Source organism: Chlorocebus sabaeus, chromosome 18 (assembly GCF_047675955.1).
Source record: "Chlorocebus sabaeus isolate Y175 chromosome 18, mChlSab1.0.hap1, whole genome shotgun sequence".
Classification (NCBI taxonomy): domain Eukaryota; kingdom Metazoa; phylum Chordata; class Mammalia; order Primates; family Cercopithecidae; genus Chlorocebus; species Chlorocebus sabaeus.
Genome location: NC_132921.1, coordinates 43470924 through 43496526, shown reverse-complemented (window position 1 = coordinate 43496526; position 25603 = coordinate 43470924). Strand labels below are relative to the sequence as shown.

The following is a 25603-nucleotide window of genomic DNA, read 5'->3' as shown; positions in this document are numbered from 1 at the left end:
CCAGGGGTAGTCAGCCTAAGAGTAGGATAGGCCTTAAACATTTATAGTCAAGCAAAAGGATGTCACAAAATCCAGGTACCCAAAGGAACCTCATAGAGATAAAGTACATCCTTCTAAGAACCTCCCTCAGAGATAAAGTACATCCTTCTAAGAACCACACTGAATTTATAATCTTGATTATCTGTTTAACATAGCATACAAAAAAAGTGAGTTGGATGTTAGAGATAATTATAAGGGAAAGAGAGAATTTCCATAATGACAAATGGTGGTTATTTTCTTGAAAGCAGAAGGCATGCTTCGGAAAACGGTCAAAAACAAACTAAATGAGCAAAGAAGTCTGAAGCCTTTCAATGCAGAGAGGATTGTTTCATGTACCTTAACAACAGTTTTGGACTTTTTTGTAGTTTGCCTAGGAAACAATTGATCACAATTCTATTTTTATGGGGAGTCAAAAATGTTTTCAAATGTATTCAAATTTGACCTGAAAATACATCACAACTAGTAATTGATTCGGTTTTCTGTTGTAGTGGTCTTTTACTCCATATTGAAATCACTTTTGCAATTAGAAATTTGTTTATTAAATTTAACCAATATATGTTCAGTGCCTACTATGTGCCAGGTGCTGTGATAAGCACTTAAAGAGATGGAGAGATGAACAGTATATGATTATTATTAGTAGTAATTCAAAAATTTTAGTGAATCACTTCAATGTAAAACTTGGAAGTGTCTGCCATACCCCTTTTGGGGACATATGAAGAACTAAGGTTATTATAAATCTGAAATGAGGGGATTCAGAATATATCATTACAAGAAATAGTGTTGATAACACTCTAAATCTGTGTATTCTTTATTCATTTCCAAGTGTTCTCATTCTACTTCATATTAGTTCTCACAATAAGCCTATAAGCAAAGAAATAGTAATATTCACTCCATTCAGCAGATAAGAATACCTCAAATCAAAGCGGTTATTTCAAGTTTTAACCTCAGAAAGTTAGAGGGAGAGTCTAGAATAATATAACATACATAATATAATAATATCCTGCAAACAACTACAGTGCCTCCTTCAGAGGCATTTTTACTCTCAACCATACACCAGGCAGTCTGCATTAGGGAAAACACTTTCGCTTGGATGTATGGAAGAGAACCCTAGAAGTCTGGACACAGGAAGACATAGAGAAGCCAAAGGAGCTTATTTGATTTCTATCATCCTCCTCACTGTTCTTCCTTACCCAGAGGGTAAGGAATTATATTTTATGTGTTTTCTATCTATCTATCTACACACACACACACACACACACACATATATATATATATAATTTATATAGTATAAAATACTCACATGCCCAGAGGAAAAATAGTGAACCAACATTCTTCTTTGCAGCTGGCATAATCTTAATTCATTCTATGCATGTGATTAATACAACTTGCATTGCCTCTTCTGTAAAGGTGCTTCGTTCCAGTAGTACAGGTGGTTTCAACTACATACATAAGTCTGCTGGGGGGACGATAAAAATACATGTATTAACCATATATCAACATGAAAATAATGTTTAAAAGGTTTAAGGAAGAAACAGAAGATTTAAAATAATTTTTCAAGATCTTCTAAGAGGAAACATGGAGAAGCTTCTAGGTCCCTAGGGAAAGAAAACCCAGGAAAAATTTAAAAGACCAGAAAGAGGTAATGGTTTTCTAACAGTACATTTTAAATGTTCTCCTTTTTAAAATATCTGAAGGAATTATTCTGCATGTGCCACCAAATATACAATAATACACAATTCCTTTGGACATTCAGTTTGTTTCACTACCTTAGCAGTCAATCATGAAAGCAAGCCGACTCTAGCTTTTATTTTTGTTATTCCAAACAGAAGAAAGAAAGCTTCATGAGAATGCAGTGTAATTGGAGAGAAAAATAATTGCAGCATAAAAGAGGGGTTGAAGGGAAAGAGAAGAGGGCTAGAAGGAAAGGGCTTAGCAACTCAGAATGTGGCGAAAATCATTGCACCTGGAAAGAAGGGCATTGGCTTGCTATATCATTGCAAATCTCTGAGAACAAAACCTTTACTCAGTCATCTTTGGATTGCTTCCAGCTGCTACTGATATATTTTGAATTTAATAGATCAAGGTTAAACGTATGGTTGGATGCTGACTTGAGGGTATTTTCCTTCTGATAAAATCAGAAACTATTATTGCTAATTGTCTACTGAATTTCCTAGACGCCCAGGAATGAAAGACCTTAGTAGTCATCTAATTCCACTATACACCATTTTTCAGTAGTTGTATTCTTTCTGACTTTTAGCAGAGTGAAGGGGAAAGAAGCCAAGACTTACAAACAGGTGGTGAAAATATGAGTCTCAACTCCGTCTCTGGCTATCTAGATGACCTCTGCCAGGTGATTTAATCAGGCTGGGGCTTGTTTCATTTAAACTAACGAAAGGATTACATTCTACATATGCTTATAAAATGTAATAAAGTTAATATCTTTTGAAAATATTCACTTCAATAGTCCTCGTAATTGATCCTGGTCAAAAATAAAACAAAAAAACAATTATTCCAATATTTATATGTTCTTTCACATTCCAATGGAAACCTTATAACACCTACCCAAGCTCCGTATCTAAATATCTAACACAAATATTAACACATTTTAAATAAATATATAATACACCTATAAATATCACAATAAGCTGGGCATGCAGCACTTTGGGAGGCCAAGACGGGCTAGAATTTGAGACTAGCCTGGACAAGATGGTGAAACCCCGACTCTACTAAAAATACACAAATTAGCCGGATGTGCTGGTGCACACCTGTAATCCCAGCTACTTGGGAGACTGAGGCAGGAGAATCACTTGAACCTGGGAGGCAGAGATTGCTCCTGAGCCAAGAACACGCCACTGCACTCCAGCCTCGGTGACAGAGTGAGATTCTGTAAATAAATATCACAATGATGCTGATTTATAAAATCGCAACTCTATCTAGAACAAAATCCTAGGATTGACTTACTGACTCTATGTTGTGGTTTTTCAGTATAAATTACTACTTGACATTGCTTTACTAAGAAAGCAAAGACCCAATACCACCTCCTACAGCAATTCACAGTATCACACCTACTACATGGAAATAATTTGGGACTCTGTTTTCTTTTGCTTTACCCTTTCAAGTAATTCATTTATGTCAAAAGAAAAAATTGATTTGTGGATATTTAGTTGTTTTCTTCATTTACAAAATGTTGAGAGTTAAGATGTCTTTGTGGCTAGCCATTTTACAATAAATACGGGCGATATCTTCCTGTGTCATGGTTTTCCTTCTGAGGTTACTTAATGATACTGAGTGTGAATGAGACAATTATTTTGCTAGATGATGTCTTCTTTCCAGACATTAAGTAATATCATACAAAATATAATAATCATAGCTTTATTTGATTTTTTTCCAAGTATTTACATGTACCAAGTCCTTTAATCCCCACAGCAGTCTGGGGAGATAGCTACTATTGTTACCACTATTTTGATAATGAGAAAACTGGGACAGACAGAGGATAAGTAACTGGCTAAAGGCAACATAGCTAGTAAGTGAAAATGCCAGGATACGGACCCAGGCACTTAAGCCCGCGGTCCATGCCTTAGTCAATATTGTGTAAGTTGAGAGCAACAGAATACACATTTTCAACTCCCTTAATAACTGATTCAGAGTGAAACATACACATATTTTTTCTTAGTGATGGTTTTATTTTTAAGGCAGTGAATATTATGTAACAAGGCAAGCCACTCTTTTCATTTCTAGCATGCAAAAGCTCAAGCTAAGTTGTGAGGATAAGGAAGTGTCATCATCCTTCAATTACAAACGTGGATAGAAGCTTTGATATAACTAATGATTAAATGGAAAGAGAGAGTTTTCCATTACTCATTGATTTTATCCTCTATAATATTGGAAATTAAAAATTGTAACCTTTTGAGAATATACCTGGTTTCTCTGATACAAATACTTCTCCAAATGTGTACATTCAATGCCACCAAATTTATTTCACTTACATTCACCCCCTAATTGAGTGACAACAGGCTACTAAGAGCTATGTCGGGTAAGTAATTTTTCTTGAGCTTTTGTGTTGAGTTCTGTACGTAGCCAAATATCTGCTTTTGAAGGAAAATAAAATTATGGAGCCGAATAAAGCAGAACAGTTTTCTGCCCTAGCATGCAGGCTCTAAGTTGTTTTTTGTTTTGTTTTGTTTTGGTTTTTTTTGTTTTTTGTTTTTTTGACGGAGCCTTGCTCTGTCGCGCAGGCTGGAGTGCAGTCATGATCTTGGCTCACAGCAACCTCTGCCTCTGGGTTCAAGCGATTCTCCTGCCGCAGCCTCTCCAACAGTTGGGATTACAGGCACCCACCACCATGCTCCCCTAATTTTGTAGTACTTTTGTTAGAGACACCATTTCACCATGTTGCCCAGGCTGGTCTCAAACTCGTTACCTCAGGTGATCCACCCTCCCTGGCCTCCCAAAGTGCTGGGATTACAGGCATGAGCCACTGCGTCCAGCTGGCTCTAAGCTTTTTAAGGAAAGATGTTTTGTTTTACTCATTTTTGCACTCATAGCACCTAACCCTGTCTCATGTGCAGAACTTGGTCCTACAAGCATGCCCGTTAAATTGTGTGAGGTGATTAAAAATAATTGTTCAAATAAAACACACTCAAAATACTAAAATTGTAAGAATATAGGCCAATGAGTCTCTAAGAGATGAACACGCACACATATTCCCTACCAAGTTTAAGAAACAAAATTCCCCAATATCAGAGAAGCTCTCCCCATGCCCTTCTCAATCGCTGCCTTCCTTTTTCCATAAAAGAAAACCATGACCTGTCTTCTAACAGAGTAGAGTACTTTTGCCTGATTTTCAACTGTATGTGAATGGAGTGTTACAACATGCACTCTCTAAGGTCTAGTTTCTTTCACTCACTACAATGTTTGCAAAATTCATCCATGGCATTGCTTGTAGCTGCAACACATTTTATCTGTAATATATGACACCTTTGGTGAATAAAACACTTTTTCTTTTAATCCCTGCTACTGTTAATGGACATTTGAGTAGCTTCCAGCTTTGGGCTCTCATAAAAAATATTGCTGTGCATATCATTTATCCTTCTTTAGGCGTAGACATGAATGTATTTCTGTTGAGTAGATACCTAGGCTTAGAAATGCTATTGTATTGAGTAGGCATTTATTCAGGTTAGCAGATAATTTTGGGTAGATTCCAAAAATGGTTGTTCAAGTGTGCATTTTCTCCAGAAGTATATTATAGTTCTACCAGTCCAACATCCTTACCAGTTGTCACTCTTTTAAATTGTAGCCATTGTGTGAGTTTGTGATGGCCTATTATTATAGCTTAATTTCATCTTTTTTTTGAAACAAAGTCTTGTTCTGCCACTCAAGCTAGAGTGCAGTGCCACAATCTTGGCTCACTGCAACCCCGGCCTCCTGGGTTCAAGTGATTCTCCTGCCTCAGTCACCTGAGTAGCTATGACTACAGGTGTGTGCCACCACTTCTGGAAAATTTTTGTATTTTTAGTAGGGATGGGGTTTCACAACTTTGACCAGACTGGTCTGGAACTCCTGACCTTAAGTGATTCACTCGCCTCAGCCTCCCAAAGTGCTGAGATTACAGGCGTGTGCCACCGTGCCCAGCACCATCATTTCTAATTATGGTGAAGGCTATTTTAAAAATATTTATTGGCTATCCAGATGTACTATTTTGTGATTTACCTACTTAGTCTTTTCCTCATGTTTTTAGTGAGTTGACAGTCTTTTTATTATTTACAAAGTAAGTATTTATTTTCTCATTATAAATGTATCTTCTTATAAGAATTGTTTTTCTTATTATTAATGTATACATTAATAATTTATATGTTATGGATACACATGCTTTGTTAAATGTATGTACTGCAGGTATATTTTCCCACATTGTAGCTTGTATTTTTACTTTATCGATGTTGTCATTTAATAAAGCCAAGTTTTACATTTTAATGTGCCCTATCAATTTGGTTCATTCAGTGAAGATTGTCTCTTCTTGTCTGTTCTGTGGTGCTATCTTTACAAAATTGGGTGTGAATACGAATTTGTACTCTCTATCCAATTCCAATAGTTTAATTTCGAATTTTCTGCTAATATCACATGATCCTCAATAGTTACTGTAGCTTTCCAAGAAGGATTGATTTTTTATATTTTTAATATATATTTTTTCATTACATATGAGATGTGTATTCACACAACCAGACTCTGGATTTGTTTTTAGTTTTTAAAATTTCAATAGCGTTAGGGATATAAGTAGTTTTGGATGCATGATTAACTGTTTAGTGAAGTCTGGGCTTTTAGTACACCCATCACCTGAGTAGTGTACATTGTACCCAACAGGTAGTTTTTAATCTTTCACCCTGCTCCCAACCTCCCCACTTCTAAACAAACCTCCAATGTCCATTAAGCCTCTCTGCATACCTTTGTGCACCCACAGCTCAGTTCCCACTTACAGGTGAGAACACGTGGTATTTGGTTTTCCAATAAGAAGCCTTGATTATCTTGTGCAGAACAGTCATCTTAGTTGACATTACAACTTAATCTTGATTCTTTTTGACCATTCATATTTTCACACATACTTTTAAGTTTGTCATTTTTCACAAAAATAAACTACTAAAATTTTGAAATTTGGTTACATAATTGAATTAAATCTATGCATCAATTACAAAGAATCAACTCTAAAATATCGACTCTTTCAGTGCATCACCATAATAGTATTTTATACTTTTCTGACAAGGACTTATACATCTTTTATTAGATTTCTTTACAGGTATTTGATCTTTCATTGATGCCATAGAAAATAGTATGTTTCTGAAATATTTTCAAATTACCATTTACTGTTATTTAGAAAAACAATTGATTTCTGCAAATCAACCATGTATCTAGAAACCTTCCTAATTTTACTTACTAACTCATATAGTTAATTTAAATATATATGTGTGGCTGGGAGCGGTGCCTCATTCCTGTAATCCTAGCACTTTGGGAGGCCGAGAGGGGCGGATTGATTGAGCTCAGGTGTTTGAGACCAGTCTGGGCAACATGATAAAACCCCATCTCTACTAAAATACAAAAAATTGGCCAGGCATGGTGGCGGTCGCCTGTAATTCCGGCTACTCAGGAGGCTGAGGCAGGAGAATTGCTTGAACCTGGGAGGCGGAGGTTGCAGTGAGCCGAGATTATGCCACTGCTCTCCAGCTGGGACAACAAAGCAAAACTCTGTCACAAACAAACAAACAATTATATATATATATGTGTGTGTGTGTGTGTGCGCGTGTTTGTATAATTGAATTTCATTATTCACGTATGCAATAATTATAAACCTACCTACTTTATCTATACTCGTAAAATCAATATTAATGGCACTTTTGTGGCCATTTGCAAACAAACACAGAGTGGTGAACAATTTGAGTCACCAACACACATATTCCCAGCTCTATCTTCTTGTTTCAGGTCACACACTATAAAAAAGTGTCTTTTTGCAGTCTATTTATGCCACATTTTTTTGCATTTTTATGCTTTCCATTGATGATTTGATTGCATAAAATGGGCTCCAAGCCTAGTGCTGAAGTGCTGTCTGGTGCTCCTAAGTAGAGGAAGGCTATGATGTGCCTTAGGAAGAAAATCCACTGTTATATAAGCTTTCTTCTGGCACCAGTTATAGTGCCACTGGATCTGGGTTCCATGTAATAAACCAGTGGTAAATATTATTATTAATAGCGTGTCTTTAAATCGAAATACACACAAAACTATGTTATATACTGATCAATCATAAAACTAACATGGGCAGAGGCTCCTAGGAACCTAGCCTCATATTTCTCCTAAAAGCAATTGTTTAATATTTGCTGATTAAGTGTTTATAATGACCTCATAGAACATAACTATTGCATAAATAATAAAAATCCATTTATATTTATCTCTTTGCATATATATAAAATAAGGAAAATTTTCATAGTATTATTTTTGCATTATACATCAGATAGGTACTTTAACATGATGCCAAATATTTAGAGTAAAGGTGAGGATCCTTGCTTTATTTCCTGATCTCAGGGAAAAGCTTGTATTATTTCATCACTAAGAATAATGTTTATTGGCCTTAAGCAGAGCAAGGTTAGTAGGAATTGCTGAATCTTGTGAGTAGAAAAATTTCAAAAAAAAAATTTATCCAACAAAGCAATGAGAACATTGTCTAAATGTCATTAAATCAACTTTTTCAGAACTCTGGATATTAATCAAAGAACTGAAAAAGTTGGGGAGTGTTTATTAAAGAAAACTGATTGAATCTTGGTAATAACAGCATGCTTTGTGACATTTTAACTTTCCTTATTAACATCTCTCTCCCCCGAGCTCTTGAAGATGAATAGCCCTTCCAATCACAAGGACAACCAGCAGCCTGACAGTCACTGAAAGGGCCAGAATGACATCAGAGCTCCTCTCAAGCCCTAGTCTCAGAGAACCATTATTTGTGCTGTCTAGTAGTTCTCTCCAAAAACCCACTTCCAGAATTTATCTTTATTTGACCTAACCCAGACTTTACCCAGTACAAACACCATTTTCCCTGGGAGCATTTGTTAAAAACAATCAGCAGCAATTGTTTAACAACACAATTGCCTGAGATGGATATAAGAGTTGGAACAAAAAACAAAGCTGGCAAAACGTTTAAAAGGAAAACTAAAAAATGAGCTGTTCATAGCATACTTTTAAAAGGGCCAACATATTGTTAGCACTCTAGAATCCCATGCACATTAACGGGATGGTGTGGACAGCCATGGTTGTGCACAGGCTTAGAAAAGACCTCAGGAATTCCTAAGCTCTCACCTCTCAATGTCTCTGTTCAAGGAGGAAGCAAAGACTAAGGTAGAGTTTTCAATCTACACAGAACCCCTCAACAAAGATTGAGAGAATAATTGGTTCCAGCAATTTAAAGAAATCACTGTTGAATAACTACGTGACCACTAGGTAAGTTAATCTAAGTATTTAGTAGTTACATATCACAAAAAAATTAGATTTTGTGCAATTAGTTTAGAAAGTCACTAAACAATCAAACAGCAACAGCAACCACCACCAGCACCATTATCACCAAACCCTGAGAGAAGATAATCTGACTTAAAGAGTGTTCATATTGTATTATTTTAAATGTACAATTTTCAAAAGAAAATTATGAAACATGCAAATACAAAAACAAGAAAATATAGCCCATACATAAGGAAAAAAAAAGTTAAGAGAAAAAGAAAAGTAAATAATTCCTGAGGAAGCACAGATGTTACACTTAGGAGGCAGATAATTTAAATGCTATTTTTAAATATGCTTAAAATCTAAAAGATACTGTGTCTTAAGAAACAAAGGGTCTGGGCATGGTGTCTAACACCTGTAATCCCAGCTCTTTGGGAGGTCAGAGCAGGAGGATCACTTGAAGACAGAATTTCAAGATGAGCCTGGACAGCATAAGTAGATCTTCATCTCTACAAAAAGTGAAAACACAAAGAATTAGTCTTATGATGACACTTCATCATATCTGGAACCTAGTAGTCTCAGCTACTACTCAAAAAGCTGAGGTGGGAGAAATACTTGAACTCATGAGTTTGAGGCTTCAGTGAGCTATGGTCTTGCCATTGCACTCCAGACTGGGCATCAGGGCAAGACCCTGCGTCTGGAAAAGAAAAAAAAAAAGAATGATGTCACACCAAATAGAGAATATTAATTTTTTTATGGTGTAAAAAAGAACAAAATAGAAATTCTGAAGTTGAAAATTAAAATAACTGAAATCAAAAATTCATTAGAAGGGCTCAATAGAACATTTTCTTTGGCAGAAGAAGGAATTTGTGAAGATGAAGATGGGTCAATTGAGATTATTCTCTCTGAAGAATAGAAAAAAAAGAATAAAGAAATATTAAAAATGAACATACCCAGATATGCAGGGGACACAATCAAGTATACCAACATAACATAAAATTGGAATAACAGAATGAGGGGAGAGAAAGAAAGGAATATAAAAATATATATAAAGTATTAACAAACAAAAATTTGCAATATTTGATGAAAAACATTAACATACACATTCAGGAAACTAAACAAATTTCAAGAAAGATTAATTCATAATCACTCCCAGATACATTATAATGAAACATTAAAAGACCAAGTCTACTGAGAACCTTGAAAGCATGTAGAGAGATATGATCAAGGATGTACAAGGAACATCGATAAAATTAATTGCTGCTTCCTAACCAGAAACCAGGGAGTCAGAGAGCAATGGAATGACATATTCAAAGTGCTGATAGACAAAGACTGTAAACCAAGAATTCTATTTAAACCTAAACTATTCTTCAAAATACAGGAAAAATGATAACTTTCCCAAAAGAACAAAAATTGAGAATTATCTTTGCTAGAAGACTTGCTTAGTAATAAATGGTAATAGGATCAAGGCTGAAATAAAAGAATACTATACAGTAGCTTGAGTCTACATGATAAAGAATACCAGTAATGGGAACTACATAGAGAGATGTATATATGCGTGTGTGTGTGTGTAATGTATATGTATATTTATAAAGGTATATATGTCATAGGTATGTATATATGTTTGTATTGTGTATATTATATATTCACACATACACACACACAGACTTATGTACATATACTTTGAAATTGCAGTCACCTCTTCTGAGTTCTCTGTACCCCAGCAGTCATCTTTTGCCATTTCATGCCCAGATTCTGAGCCTCTATTTCATGCACAAAATTGCAAAATGCCTCCAATTAAAAAAGGTTCAGATTATTGATTTACCTTTTCTATGAGAAAGTTTTAGTCTCTGTAATATTTGTTTCCACAAATTTCTCATTTTATCATACAGAATATTTCAGCATTTTGTCTGGTCTTCTTAATTATTTTTGACAAATCCATCACTTGCTACAATTTTCTACATTCTATCTGCAAGTGGAGGTCTCATCCTTGCATATATAACTCTTCTTTAAGTTTGTATTTGACATATTTCTTCTATGTTGCATATAGTTAGTTCATTGCTTTCTGGTTTGTTTCAATATTGTATGACAAACTTTGTGATTTAATTAGAGTTTAAATTATATATTTAACATGATTGCTGACATGTGGGGAGTCAAAAACTATATTTTACTATTTATTTTCTATTTATGCCACAAATTTTTTGTTTTTTTGCTTTTTCCTCTTGAATTAATCAAATACGTATTTTTATTATACTATTTTAACCTGTAGTAGCTTATTAATTATATATGCTTTTGTTATTATGTCTTAGAGATTTTTAGCATTTATCTTATTCAAATTAAAATCTTACTAAATCTTATTAAAATCAAACTTATAATGGAACGTTTACTATTTAACTAGAAAATGCAAGAACATTTAACTACATTAATGCCCCTTTTCTGTCTGCATTTTGTGGTCTGGTTTTTTAATACTGTGATTCTACATATATTTTACATTCCACACTATATTATTGTTTTTGCTTTGAAGCACATTTCAGGAAACTACAGCACATGAGCCTACTCTAACTCTTTGTTTGTGTATTACCTATGAACTAAGAATATTATTTTTAAAGTTAAAAGAAGAATGAACAATATACAACAGATCCTAAAAGATTTGTTGGCCCATTACCAAAAATGTTGATTCCCTGCTTTAACTATCAATAAAAATTTAGATTTATCAGTGGGTTTACCTTCTCAGAGTTCTTCTGTACCTTTTGCATTTTTAGATTACACCTCAGGTAATTTTCTTTTTGCCCAAACAAGTCCCTTTAGAACATCTTTTAGGCAGATCTGTTGGCAATACCTACTGTCATTTGTGGTGGATACTTTTGCTTCATATAAAATTCTAACTTGCAAGTTATATTCTTTTAGCTCTTGTCATCATTTCTTCTTTCAATTAACTGTATGTATTATTATTAGTGTTTTGAGAATAATGACTGTATTTCCCTTCTGTTTTTTTTTTTTTATAATTTTTCTCTTTGTCTTTGGTTTTCTGATATTACAATATGCTATAGGTAGTTTTTCTTTTATTCTTGCATTTGTTCTGTTTGATGTTTATAGTTTTCAGAAACAGGAATTTGATATCTTGAAACAATTTCAGAAAAGTGTCAGCCAAAATTTCTCAAAATATTCTTTCTAATCCATTTTATTTCCTATGTTTTTCTGGACTTCAATTATTTATATGTGAGAGTGTTTTACCACGTCTCCTATACCTCTTATGATCCTTTTTATTATTCTATTCAAGAGTCTTCTTGAGCTTTAATTAGTTTAATTTCCAATGACCAGTTCTGTAATCCTTTTTTCTCCTATATCTAATATGCTATTAATCCTATCTATTGAATTCCTGACTTTGTGTCTTTTTAATTTCTAAAATTTCTACTTACAGGTATATATGCATGTGTGTATAGTCCAATTCCTTGGTGAAATTATTTATTTTTCAGGTATAGAATTTCTTTTCTTTATGGTTCATATTTATAGTATTTTGGTTTTCTGCCATAATTTTTTTATTTTTTTCTTCAATATTTAAACGTACATCTTTACAATTTATGACCATTAAGTCTATCATAAATACCATATGAGTTTGTTTCTAAAGTTTTGCTTCTCTTGATATTTAACTCCTGCTATTTTATCTTTTACTTTTCAGGTTATTTTCTATTAAGTATTAGCCTTTGTATGTTTTGAGGTGTAAGGAGATGTTATTTGCCACAAGAAAATATTTAAATTTAATTCCCATGACTATAGACTATATAGGAGTTAGTAATTCTATACTACCTTACTTTGACCAGAGACTGAAGTGATTTAGGTTTGGGATTAAGTTTCTTTCAGGTCAGTCTATTTCCGGTTGAAAACTGAACTGGTCAGGTTTTCTTTTCACAATTCTTTTCTTTTTTTTTTTTTTTTTTCCTTTCTAATGCCTCTAAACCATTTTTATTTGTTATTTGTTTCAATTTCCTAGTTTCTTTCAGTAAAAACATATGCAATCCCATAAGCTTGTTTTTCCCCCCTTTGGGGTTATGGTTCCTCTACATTGTTCTAATTGCAAGATAAAGCATACAAACCAGTAAAGCAGCCCCCTCTTCTGGAAACTTGGCTATGTGAATGAAATATTATTTTGATGTAACAATCTTCAGAAGAACAATCCATTTTAAGCAGATCCAAACTTCTTATAACATTTGTTAGGAAACATAATGAATAAATTAGAAGAAAAAGAAAAGACAAAAGACTAAATCTTTAATCTTGGACTCTAGCGGGAACTGTTATGATAACCAACTGGTTTGCTCATAAGATGCTCTGAGATTTGACTCAGCTCCTTGACTTCTTCCTTAAACAAATTATTGAAGGTGGCAGTCCAGTAGTGATTCAGATTTATCTAAGAAAGTCATTGTTTCTATGGCCAAAAGCATCCTTTATAAGGAGGACATTTGAGCGATCAGAGGGCATCTACTGGTGCTATTACTTGGCTTTTGATATACCGCTTCCCAATAAATAAACTACTTTTAAAAACTGTATATTATGAATGCATATGATGTGTTAAAAGAATAAGTTCTTCACATAGTTGAAATAGAACTTACTATAAGCCATGCATTAGCTCTGGCACTTACGCTTTGGAAAAATAATACATGAAGGCCAACACCATGGTGGTTTTGTGCTTAACTAAAGCAAGCAACCACAATGGAACTCAATGAAAGATGAGAATCAAGATATTTGCATGGAACTGTATACAGAGACTGAGAATAGATCATAAAAACAAAATGCACATAGAAGGATTTTCTTAATGCCCTTCACACCTTCCTGTATCTCTTGGATGTGTTTCTCTAGATCTCATTTGTGCTTCATTTGTTCTGTGTCAAGTAATCTTTCTCTTAATTTTCTGGTTAATTTCCTGAAATGAGGGGAAAAAAAAGATGAATGGATGAGTGAACATTTAGTATAGATAATGACTAACCTTCTCATACATGATTTTAACAAGAAATTTAAACTTATTTGAGTATATTATATTGATTTATCTAGTTATGTTACAGCTGAAGAGATGATACAGCATACTAGGTTTATCATGACAGATAAAATGACCTGAAGTTGTGGTGTTTAAACACTGAGAGATATTGTCAATGGTGCTCTGGCTGGGTCTATATATGTACCAACAAACATAGTCAAAAAAATTACAGTATGGTAAAAAACATCAGAATAGTGCAATAATGCTAATATCAGCTGCTAATCACTAATTGCTATTACCAATAGCTATTACAATTGAGAATAAGTAGTTTGCTGAAGTTCTGGGGGAAAAAGAGGAGGGGGTTAAGTGAGCGAAGTGATTCCTTACCTTCCTTCCATTAAGAATGTACTATATTTAGCATGACAAATCATTCACAAAGAAAATTGATGAACTTTTTTTATGGAATGGTAAGTGTTAAATAATAAAAACTCTTCAAATTGAGTTACACTGAGAATAGTGAGAATAAAAATAGAATGATTTTTCAAAACTGTTAAGTTTTGAGAAAAGAACTAGGCACAGTGGAGGGGGAAATGATCTAGAAAAAAATGAGCATGACTCAAAGTTTGAAGGAATATTAATAATGTTGGAGAATGACCAAATTAACTTAGCAAAAGAAGGGCAATTGAGACAAGTGGTTTTCAGTTTGGATAGGGTTGTGGAGGAGTTTGGACGGACAACCATGACTGCTGTTACACAACATGAATATCTGCGTATTCAATGATACTGCTATTCTGTCTTACACATTTAATTCATTCTGGCAGATCATTTATGAAATATATATATATCCATAACAATCTCACTTAAATTATGGAAAAAACCCTACTTTATTAAAACAATGCATCTGGTAGGCTGCAAATCCCTCTTAATTCCACATCTACAGAAATTCTAGTAGAAGTTGTTGCACAGTAATATGTAGAGAATGCCCTCACGTTGGTAACTAATGGTGGAATGCAGTCCATGGGGATTGCACCCTCTTATCCCTCATTTAGATGGTGAAATAAATTTATATAGAGATTTATTATAAACTGCATGGGTTTGTTTTTGTTTCTGTTTCATTACTAAATAATACATTTCAGTGAGTTCCTCTGCCTACCTTATCCTAAGGCTTTTATGCATCCCATGAAATGTTTGTGCCATTTCAAGAAAGGCAAAGCAGCTATTGGAGGCACTTGATATTGCTCAAACAATGTCCCAGCACACTCTGTAATTTCATGAAAAGTCAGTCAGGGGAGGGTGGAGCTCTTACAAGTACATAATGGGAACTTCTTCTGTAAAGAAAAATGGGCATCCTTGCTTTGCCATTTGCATATAGATTTTCCCCCTACTGCTACCTGAGAAAATTAAGAGCTTCCACCCTATCAGTTTCTTAAACATGTTCTTGAGAATGTCCACATTTATGTCAGCACTTTTTCGACATCCTAATGATGCTTTTGCTAGGACTATGGCATCTATATGGCTTGTTACCAGCCTAATGAAAAGTTGCTTTAGGTGTCAAAATAAATCTAAGAATGTTCTACACTTCAGCTGACTGTAATATATCATCATGGCCTGCTTAAGTAGTATAAAATGCAACATGATAAAGCTGCTAACAAAAACCTATGAGAACCAGTAGCTGGGATAATAGGCATTCAGTGTAAGGATAATATAGCAGCAATAAAAATTTCAATAACCAAAGGTTATATACCATACTTTTTAATGGAGTTTTTGGCTAACTGAGCTTTCTTCAATAGTAGACACGTGGGTAGGTTGATTCATTACAAGCATCACTCTAATTTTCTTCCCACTTGGAATAATATTAGGGGGCTCCTTCCTCAGATTATGAGATGTCCTTTTGTTTAAATTATCCTTTTCAGGAATTGGCTTGAGTCCTAGCTACATTTATAGATAAACTTCCCAGTTATTTTGCCTAAAAACATAATAGATTCAATATTTTTGTAATTTTTAGCATGCTATTTCCTGCAAACTGAAGGACAGAGTCCTAAGACTAAGAACACACTTTCAAGTCCACTCACGTTTGTTTGATGATTACTTAATGACTCCTTACTCTCAAGCTGGAGTCTCACCATTTCTGAAACCCATGTTATTGTATCTTACCATTGCATTTGACACTGTAGTATGTTGTTTGCTGGGACTTCACCAGCATACTCTACTGAAGGCATTTCCGTTTGGCCTTCCCTACACACTGTCAATATTAAATGCCTTCATTTCTGTGAAATCTTCTCTGACAGTCTCAGCTAGAGTTTCTCTCCTCTCCACACAAATGTCTGTAAAAAGGGATATTATAGTGATGCATAACCTACATATTATTGTGTAGCGAAAACTAATGCAATGCAATCAATACCTGTTGGTTTGCTAATTGAAAAAGTTAAAGTATGAAATAATTTTTAAAGGATATATTCTCAATTTTTATGCTAACCTAAAACAGATATACATAAAATAATTATTCTATCTTTTAGTACTGACAAATCTTTTGAATATAAAACTGATGATTGCAGTTTATCATTATTTTTCTTGAATAAACGTCTCTGTATTATATAGAGAGATTCTTTAAAATGGAGCAACATTCTAAATATATTTGTATGAGAATCTACATATGTAGGAATACTTTTTATAGACATTTATAGTTTTTACCCCCTCAAACATTTATTATTGTCCTGCGTTGACTAAATTTGACAGCAAGTTTATGTGTTGGCTCTTTTTCGTGACTAATACATTGACATTAAGGAGCCTTTCTACGGCATTGTATTAGTTTTATGTTGCCGAATAACAAAATATTGTAAATTTAGCAGCTTAAAACAACCAACATTGATTACCTCACAGTTTTCATAGGGCAGGACTCCTGGAACAACTTAACTGGTTTCTCAGAACCTCTCAAGGCTGCAATCAAGATGTCTGCCGGATTGCATTCTCATCTAATTCCCAGCTAGGGAGGAGTCCCTTCAAGCTCCTTCAGTTTCTTAGCCAAATCCATTTCCTTCTAGCTTTCTGACTGAGGTTCCATGTTTCCTATTCACTGTTGGCTAGAGGTTACTCTAGAGGCGGCCCACTGTTCCCTGCCAAATGCCTTTCTCCAACACATGGAGAAACATGGCTTCTTCATGGCCAGCAGAACAATCTCTATCTTCAGTATGCTAAGCAGAATCTTATGTAATATACAATCATGGGAGAAACATGCCACCACTTTTACTATACAACACAACCTAATCAAGAAAGTGGTATCTCATCACCTTTGCGAAATTCCATTGGTTAAAAGCAAGTCACAGGTTTTCCCTGCACTTAAAAGTGAGAGATTATATAAGAGCATGAGTCATTGGGGGTCACTTTAGGGTATGTTCATGACAGACATTCAAATTAAATTATTTTCCGTAGAAACACTAACTCCCTTTTTGTATATATCTTTCATCAGTTTATCAAACATACATCAATATATCAAACAACTAAATATGAAATTTGAGTATCAGGTTAAATGAGTGTGAGTCAATTTGTTGATGAACACAATTGACTCTTGAGAAATATACAATTCAATTGGTATAGGAGTTTTATTTTGCTGTAGGACTCCAGAGTATGTTTTACAGAAAGAATTGGCAGTGTCTGTAAAACCAGTGAGTCCACATAAATGAGATAGCACAGATAATTACATTGTACTGATTTTTAATCAGTTTTAATCATTTTTAATCATTTGAGGTTATGGCCCATGATTTCATGCACACATACACACACATGTACCCCTCATGTTGTGCTTTGTATACAACAAACTCTCAACAAACAGAAACTGGTCAGGCTTTCAATGCAAGTGCCATACAAACTATTTAGAAGAAGTAGTTGGTAGACATGAAATGATAAAAGTTTGATAGTCTGTTTTGTTGAAATAATAAAAAAAAAAATGAGCTAAAAGGAATTAGGTATTATCTATTCTAATTCTCTTATTTCATAAATGTGGAAGCTTGGGTCAAGGGAGGTTATCACTAAGTCAGTATTGCACGCTTATTTTATTTATAAATTCACCATAATAAAGGGAAGAGAGAGACATAAGCCATATTCTGTGAGATCACAATGAAGCACAAGTGTGGTTAGGATAGAAGTGGAGATCTGAGAAAGGTTAAATGTGAGGCATTAAAGTCCAGTCCAGAAGAACCAGAATAGAGGAAGAGAGAAAAATGAAGAAAAGCTTAGATTTAATGGAAAAATACAAAATCTGCTAAGCCATGGAGGCATGAAAGTTCATAATTTACTCAGAGAACATAAAGTAAAAAACCTTATTTCTAGAGGAAAAGGTGTTTTGAGGGAAGTGGATAGGAAAGGTCAAAACAAAATTGCCAAGGGCCTTTGGTTCCTTGCTAAGTGGTATCACTAATGTGTTCTAATATATTGGAGATCCATAGGACATTTGGGGGTAATAATAGGATCGTGGATGTTAGGTATATTACTGTGCATACAGTGTATGAGATGAACTGAAGAGATGGCTTAAAAATACTTCAAGACAAGGTGTATACCTAACCTGGGAACACCAATGTAGTAGCAGATGGGAAATTCAACTGGAATCACACTGAAAGCCCAGAGTTACTAAAAGAACATAATTATGAATATTAAATTCTCTTGGGATTGTGACAGACATAAGAATGGGTAGCAAGAAAGTTATTAAAACCTTCATTGATTTTGTGGATGTGATTTGAACATCATTGGTGATAGTGACAGGCAATGAGGGTGGTATAATTTGGAAATGGCTTCCAAGAAAGTGAACTCAGGGAAGTGGCCTCAGGAGGATGAGCTAGTATAAGTGTTGCATCCCAGTGAGCTTACTATTGGTCCTGGAGAATGCTCCTGGAAGAATGAAAAACTGCCACTTAAAGGTTATAAGTATGTGCTCTTAAAAGAAAGCTAAGAGTTTGGGGTAGTTGAAGAGGTACAAATTATTCCAAAGATATTTAATAAATATAGAAAATTTCCTGGGCAATAAAAGAGGAGTTCCAGAGTGTGTACATAACGCAGGGTTTGAAGTTGTGTAAGATAGGAAGAGGTTAAGAGATGGTCATTATTTTACAAGCTCATGCTAGAATTTGGATTCTCTCACTATACATAAACACCACATCAAATAGTTACATGGCTTATAGCTACAGGTACATTTCCTTGAAGTGTCACCTCACTGCAAGACTTACAACTTATGTAAATTTCAGCTGGATGACTTCATTAAACCAGCATTGTTAAATGACATGTTTCTGAAAATGTGTTTTCTTGTAGTGTCTAGCAGGGTCAGCAAAGAAACTGTTAACTAAAACATTTCACATGAAAGTTTTACATATACTCTGGTTGTGTCAAAGCATCTCCTCTTTATAAGCCCACTATAAATTTATGTAAATTTATGCAATACTCAGCAAATATCATGTAACTTTCTTTAATGAGATATTGAAACATCTGATGAAAGGGGGAGCTCAATTCCACCCTGAAATCCCACTTTAATTCTTTCTCCATCCCAACCAACCCTTTCTGTATTAACATTCAAGTTTACTGTTCAATCTTATCTTTGCATGGTGATACTTCTACTACTCACGTAGGACTGTGTTTCACTGTTGCTTGTTTTGTCATTTTTCTTCCAAGTCAACTTCTCTCTGTCAAAGTACAGCAAAGCTCAGCTCTCTCCTATTCCAGAAAATTTCACTCTGAACCATGTTATTTCTTTTGACTCCACCTTGTCTATTTTAATATTTATTCATACTTCTTGAAAGAGCTGTCTACACTTTACAATCAAACAAATTACTAAATTTTTTATCTAAACCTGTTCTCACTGAGGTGTTCAGAGGCATTATAATAGAAAAAACTAATCTCCTCTTGAAGGCTCCCTACAAACCTTCATCAAAAAGAAAATGTTTACCAACTCATCTCTTCTCTATAAATTATTTTGTTTCCCATTGCTACACAGCATATTAAGCTTAGCATTGACACAAATTGAATTTTAAAACGTTTCTACCTTTCTCTTCCTCATTTGTTGGCCCCTTTCTTCTGATAGACTTGAATACAACATGACAACTTGCATTTATTTTAGACAATTAGGCAATTGTTTGCCCATATTCTGCCTTGATGCAAGTGAGTAGGAAACTCCCACAAGGACAAAAGAGAATGTTCTGTTAGGCTTATTAAGAAGTGAGAGTGCGATTCTCAAACTGTGGCAAGGTATTGCCATCTTTAGGTGGCAGAGTCAGGTATGGTAAAGTGTGATCATATAGTAATTGCCCCTTCATTCATTCACTTCTATTAATGCTGAAAGGACTTCGTCTATATTGTTAACTGTTGGTTCTCCAGTTTCTCCAGCACATATTAGGCAGCTCTTGAATAATGGAATAAAAAATACACTATTTTCCTATCACTCTATTCTCCCTCTTGGCTTAATGTAAAGACTTCAAAATTTTGAAGAGCAGTTTCAGCTAGATCTCTTTTATTCTATTAGAGTTGCACTTTCAGATTCTTCTTTTAATCACGTTGATTTGACATTTATTCTCTTTTATGTTTCTGATTGCTTTGCGATATTCTAGGTAATTCTTTTCACAGAAATAGGGTCAACATTCAGCTTTCCTGGAGTACTTCTCAGGTTATGGTAACCCCCCAATTCTTGTAACCATTGACTGTATTTCTTTACTGAAGAATTTAGGCAGAGGTGCTAAAAGCTACATAAATAATTAATGGAATGGAGCCACTTAGATGCATAATTCAATTGATTTAGACAAATAGATCAGATATGTTAGAGCCACTGCACTGGCAAGAGATGGGAGACTTCTTCAGCAATACTAAAATACAGGGCTGAGAGAGTTACTGGCATTACAACTAGGATGAATTACTGCAGCCAGCCGAGATATAATAACAGTATGAATTATTGAATTGGCATCTTCCTGCGACAGCTTTGGTCACAGCCTTGCTATGTTCTGGAGATGATAGAAGGAGATTTGTGTGATGTAAATTTATAATCAAAGGGTGTTCAGGATGAAAGATGACCTCCAAGGTTATGAACCTGAGCAGGAGACTGCATCATCACATGAAAAAGGAACTGTAAAATATGAAGCATTCTTCAGTTAGTAGTTGGAAGCCAAAGAAACTCCACTTTCTTAAAAATTTAACTTGAGGAAAGTTTCTGATAGACAGAGATAGAATCTGAGATACCAAGATGATCCTACATTTGACAGCTCGGGTGAGGGATGTAGATCTGTGCAATGTTGGCCTAACCATGTTCCTGAAATTATGCCCAAGACAGGATGAGGAACTAATTAAAACATTTGGGCTATGAAGAGCACAGACACACACACTCATGCATACATGCTGCAATTACTTTGCAAACAAATAGTTTGGGCCCCATGTATGGTGAAAAGTAGGATATTTTGTTAACATACTGATTGTTTCATTATAACTGAATCAAAAAGATGCTATTATTTTGGAAAGTGATCTGAAAACTTTGCTTCTGACTCTGCCAATAAGAGGGTGCCCTTTTCTTCTGAGCTGAGCTAGTTGTGCAAGACAAACCCAAACACACGGGGAACACATTCCTTTGCCACCACTGCTTGACATGCTGAGTGATGGAGATGGACTAGGAGGCAGCATCTCCTTTCTGAAAACAAAGTGGCCTTTAAAAAGGGCTGTTAAACTGCTGTCTCGTGTTTGATTATTCTGTCCTCAGTAAAGTCCTCTATTTTTTACTACTAAATGGTCATTTTTATGAATGACATTATTTTTGTCTGGTGACTGTTTCTAGAAACAATAGGTCAAAAGCAGCAAACTATAGACCAGAGCTGGAACTATGAAGAAAATTACCCCAAGTAATAGACCGTGGTCAGTTCAGTCTAAGAAAGCGTCCTCCAGGAAATTATGTCAGATACTAGAGAATTTAGGGAAAATCTCTTATAGACATGATTTTAATTTAATGTAATGAAATAGTAATGCATAGATTTATACCATGCAATAAGACATTTTTATGTCTATACATAATTTCAAATTACATATGAAAAATACAGTAACTCAAATTAATGCATTTCTAACATATGATCAATTGCATTGCATTTTCTGGCTGTTAAAATTGTGTTTTATAGCATCAATAATAAATGTAATAAAATGTATTTCCTTATTAGGTCCCTCAACTTTTTTTTAAGAAAGGCAATAACCTAAAATTGTTAACGTAACTTTCTTTTTAAAAATGGCTAAATTGTTCTTATATTGTGTAATAAAGCGAACAGACGGTATTGACAAAATTAATGCAAAAAAAACCCACACAATTTTGCTCTTTTATTTTCCTCTAAGACAACAAAGATACATCAAAGGAAACTGAAAAACAGTCCTAGAAAAGGGAACTATTATTACTTATAAAGTGTCAGAATCAATAAAATATAACCTGCTTGGTTTATTGGCTTTAAGATATTTAAATTACTGTTCTTTTATTTTTAAATAATTATTTTCAGAATTTTATTTACCTAAACAGAAATGGTTTAAAACATATACTCCAAAGAACCAGTGTTTAGCTTATCTGTACTCATTCATCTCCAGTGTGCATCATGCTCTCCTTCCCATAGCATAAACAGAGGCTTACACCTGGCTTCCCTTTATGCCCTTGCTGTCCTCTAGCCTAATAAGAAAGTCATCTCAGTCACTGGGAAAAGGGGAGATCATTTAACAAAATAATTTGTACAGGAGTTTAGAACTTTCTCTCTCCTAACCAATTGGGGAATAGATTTTGGCTTAGATTGAGAATAGGATAATTTTTGTTTTGATTCTATTTTTGAGACTCTGGACACCAATTCTGCCCATCCCAGGACTGCTGGCACCATCATGTCATCCTTGTGGAACGCGAGGTTATAATAATTATGAAGTAGGCAAGCATCCTTAGTAGCTTCTTTCTTTCCTTTCTATCTTTTGTTTTTAGAGATGGGGTCTCGCTGTGATGCCCAATCTGGTCTCAAACTCCTGGGCTCAAGCGGTCCTCCCGCCTCAGCTACCTAGGTAGCTGAGACTACAGACACAGACCACTGCACCTGACTGCCATGGTTTCTTTATTCAAAGAATTAAGAGGACAAAAACATATATGGCAAAAGATATAAGGTTAAATACTTCGTATTATAGCTCATGAACTTTAATTTTATACATTTCTTTTAAAAAACAAAGCTATTGATCTAGTTTGGATATGTGGCCCTTGAAATCTCATGTTGAAGTGTAATTCCTAGTGTTGGAAGAGGAGCTCAGGGGGAGGTGTTTGGATCATGGGGGTGGATCCTTCATGAATAGCTTAGTGCCATCCCTTTGGTGATGATGAGTGAGTTCACCAGAGATCCGGTTGTTTATAAGTGTGTGGCACTTGTTCCCCTCTCTTGCTCCCTATCTAGCCATGTGACATACTCCTGTTGCCTCTCCTTCTGCCATGGGTAGGAGTTTCCTGAGGTCCTCACCAGAAGCTGAGCAGATGCTGGTACCATGGTTGTACAGCCTGCAGAACTGTAAGCCAATTAAACTTCTTTATACATTACCCAGCCTCAGGTGTTGCTTTTTATCAATGCAAGAACTGCCTAATATAGCTACCCCTAAAGTCTACTAAGATTAACTTAAATGACCTTTCCTGGCATAAATATCTATTAAAACATAGGGTTTACTCTCATTATAATAATCAACGAGCATGTGTGCTCCACCCACAGAGAGCAATGTCCACTTCTACATGCTGAACACTCTAGCTGCGTGGAGTCTAAAATCCATTTAGGGGGAAAAAAAATCTTACACAAGAAAAGTCAAAGAACAGTATATTATAATAAATGCTAACAGCCATGAAGATCAAAGTAGAACACATTACATAGAATACATTCTAAACTTAATTCATTGCAAAGCAATTTTCTTTTTCACTTATATTTTTTTTGTCCTGATATGTAGATTCATGATTGGAACAGTACTCTTTGATTGGTGCATAGTTTTGAATTGCAGAGTTGTGGGATGACACGTTTTCTCTCTGAACTTATTAAGGGTGACTAACGTGCTTGCCTCTCAGGAGCAAACATTTTCTAGATCCTCTGGTTTCTCAGAAACCCATAGACGAGCTTGGCAATTGACATCTTTAAATTACTGATGACCTGTAGTATTAATCCTTTCACCTTGCTGAGACATGTCTGCTCGGCCATGGTAATCAGGCCTTTTTTGCTCATCATAATCCCATTAACAAATTGAAAGAGAGAACAAGAATTTTTTTTTTTTTTTTTTTTTTTTTTTTTTTTACCAATTCCTCTGACATGAAGCAGTGCAAAGGGGTTATAATTATGGATTATGTCTTTTATTATACATTGGAGCAAGCATACATTAGCCTAATTAAAAACACAGTGTGAATATTCAACTGCATCAAGCTGCAAATGTTTAAGGGCTGTCTGTAACAGCTGAAAATATATTTTGGTCTCATAGCAAACCTCTTGTCAAGTTGTATGGAAAACTGAGTTCAAGGATTGAGGACTGCACATTTTTGTGTTGGCAGATTTACTGACACCTCATCATGTAAACACTTGCTAATCTAGGACTCAGAGAGACAAAGCATACCTGAATGCACCACAGGATTATAAAGTGAGGTTGTGCTGAGGTTTACTAATGAAAGTAAGTCTGATATGCAGTTTCACTAAATCTCCCAGATTGGCTAAAATTACTTTTAGAAGAACATATGAATGAACAGAAGTCTACCCCACACCTAGAAAGAAAATATGCCTTGAACACCTTAAGAACTTGCCTATATTCAACTACAGAAATATTGGGTTGGAATCACAGAATTGTAGAGCTAGATTGGCATGTACTGGCAATATAGTCCAACCTTTTGAAATTAGAAGATTTAACAGGTGGATCTGTCATAGGGCACAGGCAGAACAGGATAGCCACAAATATCTGGGCAAGTTGCATATTGCCCCATTCTAGGAGGGCCAATCATGAAAATTATGATGAACAATTTGCAGAGCCCCATGCAGTAGCACTGGATGTTTTTAAGGTCCTTAGCTCATTTCATGACTCAGTATCTTCTTAACCTACCTCCTTTAACTATTGAATTTTTAAAAATTCTCATCAGAGTACTCTTCTGTCTCTGACCTAAATTATTTTTATTGAAATAGAAACATATCCTTCTTGTTTTATGGAAGATGTTTACTGCCAAACACATTACTTTTTAAACATGCTCTATGGCGTTATTGATCTCTACTGATAAAATGTATTTCCTATTTAAAAGTGGTAGGGCACCATATGACTTAATTTTAGCACACTAATATAAGCATGTTTGCAAGACACTTCTGTAATGAAGCATAATATATTTACTCACTGAGCAATAACTGGTAGGAAAATTACCTTTCCATTGTGTAATACTATGATGGAGAGAGCTCAATGAATGTGATACATGCTATCGTCTATTTGTGTTGGCAAAAGGGGGCCTGGATCTGGGTCATGGTGTCAAAATCAAGTTGGATCAGCTTTCTAAACATGTATCAGATTCACTCCTGCTCTATATCTCTATTCCGAGTTACCTTCCTCTTTCATCTAGATAACTTCAATAGCCTCCACTCTGATCACCTATTCCATAGTTGCCTATTT

The 25603-nt window shown here is 34.9% G+C and overlaps 1 long non-coding RNA gene across 1 annotated transcript in view; it reads right to left on the bottom strand.

Annotated features, from left to right (window-relative positions):
* The window catches only part of LOC103222513 (uncharacterized), a 556352-nt gene that overhangs the window by 339024 nt on the left and 191725 nt on the right, over positions 1-25603 (bottom strand). Inside the window, exon 3 of the long non-coding RNA XR_005234775.2 lies at positions 1340-1495. This is a non-coding gene — a long non-coding RNA (uncharacterized lncRNA). The remainder of the gene's footprint in view (positions 1-1339; positions 1496-25603) is intronic.